This window comes from Zeugodacus cucurbitae, chromosome Y (genome assembly GCF_028554725.1).
Source record: "Zeugodacus cucurbitae isolate PBARC_wt_2022May chromosome Y, idZeuCucr1.2, whole genome shotgun sequence".
Taxonomy (NCBI): Eukaryota; Metazoa; Arthropoda; class Insecta; order Diptera; family Tephritidae; genus Zeugodacus; species Zeugodacus cucurbitae.
In genome coordinates this window covers 9,940,001-9,947,500 of record NC_071673.1, presented here as the reverse complement: position 1 = coordinate 9,947,500, position 7,500 = coordinate 9,940,001, and the positions used below count along the sequence as shown (strand labels likewise).

The 7,500-nt window shown below is 44.6% G+C and overlaps 1 pseudogene; it reads left to right on the top strand.

The window, feature by feature from the left end:
• The window catches only part of LOC128923570 (large subunit ribosomal RNA), a 10,290-nt pseudogene that overhangs the window by 220 nt on the left and 2,570 nt on the right, over positions 1-7,500 (top strand).

Here is a 7,500-nt window from a genome sequence, read left to right as displayed (position 1 = left end):
ACCCATAGAGGGTGCCAGGCCCGTATAACGTTAATGATTACTAGAAAGATATTTCCAAAGAGTCGTGTTGCTTGATAGTGCAGCAATAAGTGGGTGGTAAACTCCATCTAAAACTAAATATAACCATGAGACCGATAGTAAACAAGTACCGTGAGGGAAAGTTGAAAAGAACTCTGAATAGAGAGTTAAATAGTACGTGAAACTGCTTAGAGGTTAAGCCCGATGAACCTGAATATCCATTATGAAAAATTCATCATTATAACTGTGATATTTATAATATTATAGTAATAGTGTGCATTTTTTTCATATAAGGACATTGTAATCTATTAACATAATAAAATATTTATCAAAAGATCATTGGTGTTAAGTTTATTCAAATTAATTTGCTTTTAGCTTATTAACATAGAATAAATACTGATGATTTGATAAAGTGTTGATAGATTTTACATATATAATGCTTAAATTCTTTTGAATTTTACAATAATATTATTATCATTGATTTTAATATTAATTGTATGCATTTATATGATTAACAATGCGAAAGATTCAGGATACCTTCGGGACCCGTCTTGAAACACGGACCAAGGAGTCTAACATATGTGCAAGTCATTGGGTTATATTAAACCTAATGGCGAAATTAACTTAACTTTTATATAATGGGATTAATTTTTAGTGAAATATTTTACTATTAATTCAATCCCGGGGCGTTCCATATAGTTATGTATAATGATAATTTATTATTATTTATACCTCTAACTGGAGCGTACCTTGAGCATATATGCTGTGACCCGAAAGATGGTGAACTATACTTGATCAGGTTGAAGTCAGGGGAAACCCTGATGGAAGACCGAAACAGTTCTGACGTGCAAATCGATTGTCAGAATTGAGTATAGGGGCGAAAGACCAATCGAACCATCTAGTAACTGGTTCCCTCCGAAGTTTCCCTCAGGATAGCTGGTGCATTTAAATATTATGTAAAATAATCTTATCTGGTAAAGCGAATGATTAGAGGCCTTAGGGTCGAAACGACCTTAACCTATTATCAAACTTTAAATGGGTAAGAACCTCACCTTTCTTGATATGAAGGTTGAGGTTATGATATAATGTGCCCAGTGGGCCACTTTTGGTAAGCAGAACTAGCGCTGTGGGATGAACCAAACGTAATGTTACGGTGCCCAAATTAACAACTCATGCAGATACCATGAAAGGCGTTGGTTGCTTAAAACAGCAGGACGGTGGACATGGAAGTCGTAATCCGCTAAGGAGTGTGTAACAACTCACCTGCCGAAGCAACTAGCCCTTAAAATGGATGGCGCTTAAGTTGTATACCTATACATTACCGCTAAAGTACATGATTTATAATACAATTTCGGTTGGATTATAAATTTTGAAACTTTAGTGAGTAGGAGGGTACAATGGTGTGCTTAGAAGTGTTTGGCGTAAGCCTGCATGGAGCCGCCATTGGTACAGATCTTGGTGGTAGTAGCAAATAATCGAATGAGACCTTGGAGGACTGAAGTGGAGAAGGGTTTCGTGTGAACAGTGGTTGATCACGAGTTAGTCGGTCCTAAGTTCAAGGCGAAAGCCGAAAATTTTCAAGTTTTAATGAATTGTTGAGAATATATATTATTATGTTTTCTTCATAGTAATTAAACACTTGAATAATTTTGAACGAAAGGGAATACGGTTCCAATTCCGTAACCTGTTGAGTATCCGTTTGTTATTAAAAATGGGCCTTGTGCTCATCCTGGCAACAGGAACGACCATAAAGAAGCCGTCGAGAGGTATCGGAAGAGTTTTCTTTTCTGTTTTATAGTCGTACTACCATGGAAGTCTTTCGAAGAGAGATATGGTAGATGGACTAGAAGAGCATGACATTTACTGTTGTGTCGATATTTTCTCCTCGGACCTTGAAAATTTATGGTGGGGTTACGCAAACTTCTCAACAGGCCGTACCAATATCCGCAGCTGGTCTCCAAGGTGAAGAGTCTCTAGTCGATAGAATAATGTAGGTAAGGGAAGTCGGCAAATTAGATCCGTAACTTCGGGATAAGGATTGGCTCTGAAGATTGAGATAGTCGGGCTTGATTGGGAAGCAATACCATGGTTTATGTACTCGTTCTGGGTAAATAGAGAATTTCGGTTCTTGTTCCCCGGATAGTAGTTACGTAGCCAATTGTGGAACTTTCTTGCTAAAATTTTATAAGAATTATATCGCAAGATATATATTCTTATTTAATTATAACGATTATCAATTAACAATCAATTCAGAACTGGCACGGACTTGGGGAATCCGACTGTCTAATTAAAACAAAGCATTGTGATGGCCCTAACGGGTGTTGACACAATGTGATTTCTGCCCAGTGCTCTGAATGTCAAAGTGAAGAAATTCAAGTAAGCGCGGGTAAACGGCGGGAGTAACTATGACTCTCTTAAGGTAGCCAAATGCCTCGTCATCTAATTAGTGACGCGCATGAATGGATTAACGAGATTCCTACTGTCCCTATCTACTCATTCGATTGTAGAATTTCAGATTGTTCAGACGTGTTTTCGTTTCTGTGCGTTTTCTGTGTCGTGAATTTTGTGTGAATTGGTGTTTTTTGTGTGGGAGCCCTCAGCATTGGATGTAAGTACATTCATTTTGAGTATTTGTGTATTAGTTTGTGATTTGTGGTAGTTTTTTAGCGCATTTGCATACATATTTACGCATTAGTATATTAATATATACGTGTGTGTATATATGTGTGTTTTTCATAAAAAATTTTCATTTTCAATATATGTTCGATTGTATGTGTAGATAAAGTTTGTCAGTACGTGTATACTTTTTCTGTAGTTGGCTTTGTGTATTTTTACATTACTGCAAGTGTTTGAATATATATACAATTGTATGTATATTTTCTCATTTGTTAGTTTGTGTGTGCATATCATAGCTGGCTTTTGAAAATTTTTACATTGCGGCAGGTGTTTATTTATATACGTGTAGTTGAGTGTATTTTCGGAAATTTGAATTTGTGTTTGTGAAAAGAAAATTTGTTTGAGCAAGTGTTTTTTGTGTGACGTAATTTGTTTTTCGTTTGTTGTTTTTTGAGCACAGGTGATTTCGTGCACAGGTGTTTTTGAGCATAGGTGTTTTCGAGCACAGGTGTTTTTGAGCACAGTTGTTTTCGAGCACAGTTGTTTTCGAGCACAGGTGTTTTCGAGCACAGGTGTTTTTGAGCACAGTAGTTTTGTGTGTGTAGGCGCGTGTTAGGTAGTACCTTTTGGGGTTTACGTGGTTTACCCACATTGTTAGCGTGGGTGCTGACTCTCATAGAGTCTCAGTGTTTTCTGTGTTTGTTGTTTTTCTGCTTTTTGGTTTTTCTGCCAGTGAGTGTTGTGTCGAGTGTCTGGTACTGAGTTGCCACTTGTTTCCGGGGGGATTGGGCAGGTTTTGCTCAAAGGGTGCCGGTGTCTGTCCGAGTGTTGAAGGTGCTGATTTTTGTTTAGACTGCGTTCGTAGCTGTTAACCTTTAACCTACAGTGCGATTTGGTTCAGCTCCACATCGGTTGGCTTGGAGCCGTTACGGGGACTTTGTTCTGTCCGGCGGTTTATTGGGTGACCAGTTCCAGACCGTTGGCTGGAGTTGTGGGTTGTGCCCTTGCGATTTCGCAATAATCGACTGCTTAGGTGGTAGCAGCTACTGGACGATTCTATTCTTATAGTTAGTTCCTTCAGTGCGTTCAGTCACACGTGTCTTGAGAGCAGCTGTTCCAAGTCTTGTCTGGTCGAGTGGCTTCTGTGTCAGTGTTTTGCCGGCGGATCAGCCTGCCTGGTGAAAGGCCGGAAGTAGAAATGCTTCCCTCACGGAGGAGAAGGGCTAAGCACCCTGCTGGGAATGAGGGGAAAGAGCTAGCGTTAGCAGTGGAGACCTCGTCGGCTGATGAAGGTACTGGACCTTCGGTTGGGTCCCCGCCGCGTAGGAAGGTTAGGATAGGATCGCCATCGTTGGTGATGTTAGGGGATGGGAGTAGTTGTGCTGATATGGGTGACACCGCTGAAGAAGTGGTTGTCCACCCTATTGTTAGCAAGCGTGGAGGTGTAGTAAGGATTAAGGGGAAGAAGCGCATTAAGGGTACTTCTGCAAAGGAGTGTCCTGTTAGCGCTGTTAAGGAGGGTGGAGAAAATGGTGGTGTGGTTGGGGGAGGCGCTATTAGCCATGTTGCTGCCATGAAGGCAGTGACGGCGGAATTAAACGCATTGGTGTTTGGGGTTGAAGACTTTGAGGTCACTACTGCGAAGGGGCTGATGGAGCTTGCCTCGAAGTACGAGGCGCTTCTGATGACGGTAGTAACCGAGAATGCCCATCTTCGCGGTCAGGTTGACGCTCTCAGGGGGGGTTGTGGGGGATCTATTCCCCAATCGAAGAGGTCGGTTGTGGGTTTGGCTCCGGCTGAGTCGGTGCGTGCGCCTCCAGCGCCAGTGTTGGAGGCGATTGCTCCGGCATTGCCGAAGCCGGTTGAGACTTGGTCGGTGGTGGTGAGAAGCAAGGCCCCTACCACCTCCTCTAAGGAGGTGATTAAGAAGGTCGTGAAGGAGGTGGGACCTTCCCTCGGAGTGCGTGTACACGAGGTGAAGCCGATTAAGGGTGGTGGGGTGGTTATTCGCACCCCCTCTGTTTTAGAGAGGGAAAAGGTGGCGAATAATGCCAAGTTCGGGGAGGTGGGGTTGGATGTGAGTGTGAACCGGAAGTTGGGTCCGCGGGTTGTGGTTCAGGGGGTTCACACCGAAATCTCCCATGATGACTTCATGGAGGAGCTCTTTCGGTTGAACCTTCAGGACATCAGCCCTGAGGCACGAAAGTCAGATGTGCGGATGGTCAGTCGGCCCTGGAAGGTGGCTGCTGATGGTAGCACCAACGTTGTCCTTGAGGGGTCGGACAAATTAATGTCCGCCCTTTTGGAGGCGGGAAGGTGCTACATAAAGTGGTTCTCCTTCAGGGTTCGACTGGATAGCCCAGTTGCTGGCTGCTTCCGGTGTATGGGTTTTGACCATAGAGTGGCTGAGTGTAGGGCCAAATCAGATGTTTGTAGGCGGTGCGGTCAAGAAGGACATAGAGCTGCTGGTTGTGGTAATGCCCCTCATTGTCGCAACTGTGCATTTAAGGGTAGGCCAGCTGGGCATCTTATGATGTCAGCTGTTTGCCCGATTTACTGTGGCGTTGTTGAGCGTGCCCTCTCCAGACACTGATGGGGGGGGGTTTTTCAGCTTAATTGTCAGGGGTCGTATGCCGTTATGTGTGAGTTGGGGGGTTGTATGATTGAGGGGGGGTGTGGCATTGCCTTACTTCAGGAGCCTTATGCCACCAATGGTGTGGTTCGGGGTCTTCCTGGAGGTTTTAGGGTCTTTACGGACCTTGGGGTTAATGCTGCAATAGTTGTGAATGATTCCGGCTACGATTGTGTAGTGTTGGATTCGTCACAACAGGGGGTGTGTGTGTCTATAGAGGGGGAGTTCGGTAGAATGATTGTCGCTAGTTTGTATTGCAAATTTAGCGAGCCCCTAGAGCCCTACCTGGGCTATATGGATAAGTTACTACTTCTGGCGAGTGGTAGCCCATTAGTCCTAGGGTTGGATGCGAATGCCTCGTCCTCGATGTGGTTTAGTAAGGTATCTAGACATTCGTCTGGATATCAAAGCCACGTTCGAGGCGAGGTAATGAATGAATGGGTGTTGGCTAAGGGCCTTCACATTCTGAATGAGCCGAGTGAGTGGTATACGTTTGATGGGCCTAGGGGTGTGAGTGATATTGACGTGACGCTTATGAATGAGGCAGCAAGTAGAGTGTTTGATTTTAAGTGGGAGGTTAGAGGAGGGTGGGGTCTGAGTGATCATAATTTGATCCAAATTGTGGTTGCTCCTCGTTCCCCTCCTTTGGTGTGTGTGAGTCCATTGCGGCGATGGCGTACCTCTGGTATTGACTGGAACCGATATGGACAGAGTGTAAGGGAAGCGGTGTTAGAAATACCGCTTAGAGTGTTTGATGATCTGGAAGTGGATGAGCAAATTGCTCGGCTGTGTGAGTTGGTGTGGGGTGTGAATGACAGATTGTTCAGGAAGTGTGGAAGTTTTAGGGTAAGAAAAATTAAGTGGTGGACGCATGAGTTAACCTTGAAGAGGAGGACTGTCCGGCGGTTGAGACGAAAGTTTCAACGTGCTCGGCGGTTCAATTCTGACAGGCTGTCCCAGTTTAGGTATGATTTTAGTTGTGCGATGAATGAATATAAAGATATGATTGTGAAAATTAAAGAAGAAGAGTGGAGGAGTTTTGTGAATGACAATAGGGATGACCCCTGGGGTCAGGTCTATAAGATCTGCAGGGGTCGTAAGAGGGAGGATATCACCTCTCTTCGTGTTGGTGACACTGTGTTATCAACGTGGAGAGAGTGTGCTGGGGTTCTGTTAGGAGCGTTCTTTCCCAGGGCTGAGGTTCAGGCACCCCATGCACATGAGGTACCTGTTCCTCCATTAGATGATGGGGAGCTGGGATATGCCTTTGGCCTGGTCAGGTCTAAACGGTCTCCAGGTTTTGATGGTCTGAACGGAGAGATGTGCAAATGCTTGTGGAAGTTCATTCCGGAATACTTGGAGGTCATTTATGATAAGTGCATTTGTGAGGGATATTTTCCACGTGAGTGGAAAAGTGCCAGGGTTGTTCCTCTCCTGAAGTCTCCTGATAAGATCAGGAGTGATCCTCGTTCTTATCGGGGCATCAGTCTCCTTCCAGTGCTGGGTAAAGTACTGGAGAGGGTTATGGTTGAACGGCTTCAGGAGCTAACGCGGGATTTGAGGTCGGATAGGCAATATGGCTTTAGGAAGGGACGTAGTGTAGAGGACGCCTGGATGTATGTTCAGCGTGCTGTCCGGGAGAATGCCAACAAATATGTCCTTGGCATATTTGTCGATTTCAAGGGGGCATTCGATTACCTAATCTGGGATCGCGTGATACAACGGTTAGAGGAACTTGGCTGTCCGGAAATTAGTCTCTGGCAGAGCTACTTTTCGGACAGAAAAGCCTCTATCGTAGGAATGAATGGTAGCGCGGACATTAGGGTAGAACGGGGCTGCCCACAGGGATCCATCTGTGGTCCATATATTTGGAACCTAATGATGGACTCTCTGCTTGGCCAACTTGAAACGCTTTGTGGTTGTTGTGCATATGCAGACGACCTTCTGCTCCTAGTTGACGGTCGTTCACGGTTGGAGTTAGAACGAAAGGGTGAACGACTGTTAGGAATTGTTCACAATTGGGGTATAGGTGTGGGGGTTGACGTATCGATTGACAAGACGGTGACAATGCTCTTGAAAGGCATACTGTCATCGGCTCGTCCACCGATTGTCCGAATGAATGGGGTCAATATCAGGTATGTGACGCAAGTCAAATATCTGGGATTGACCATCGGCGAAAGGATGTGTTTCAACCCTCACTTGGTTTACGTGGAGGAGCGGTTGTTAGGAATTGC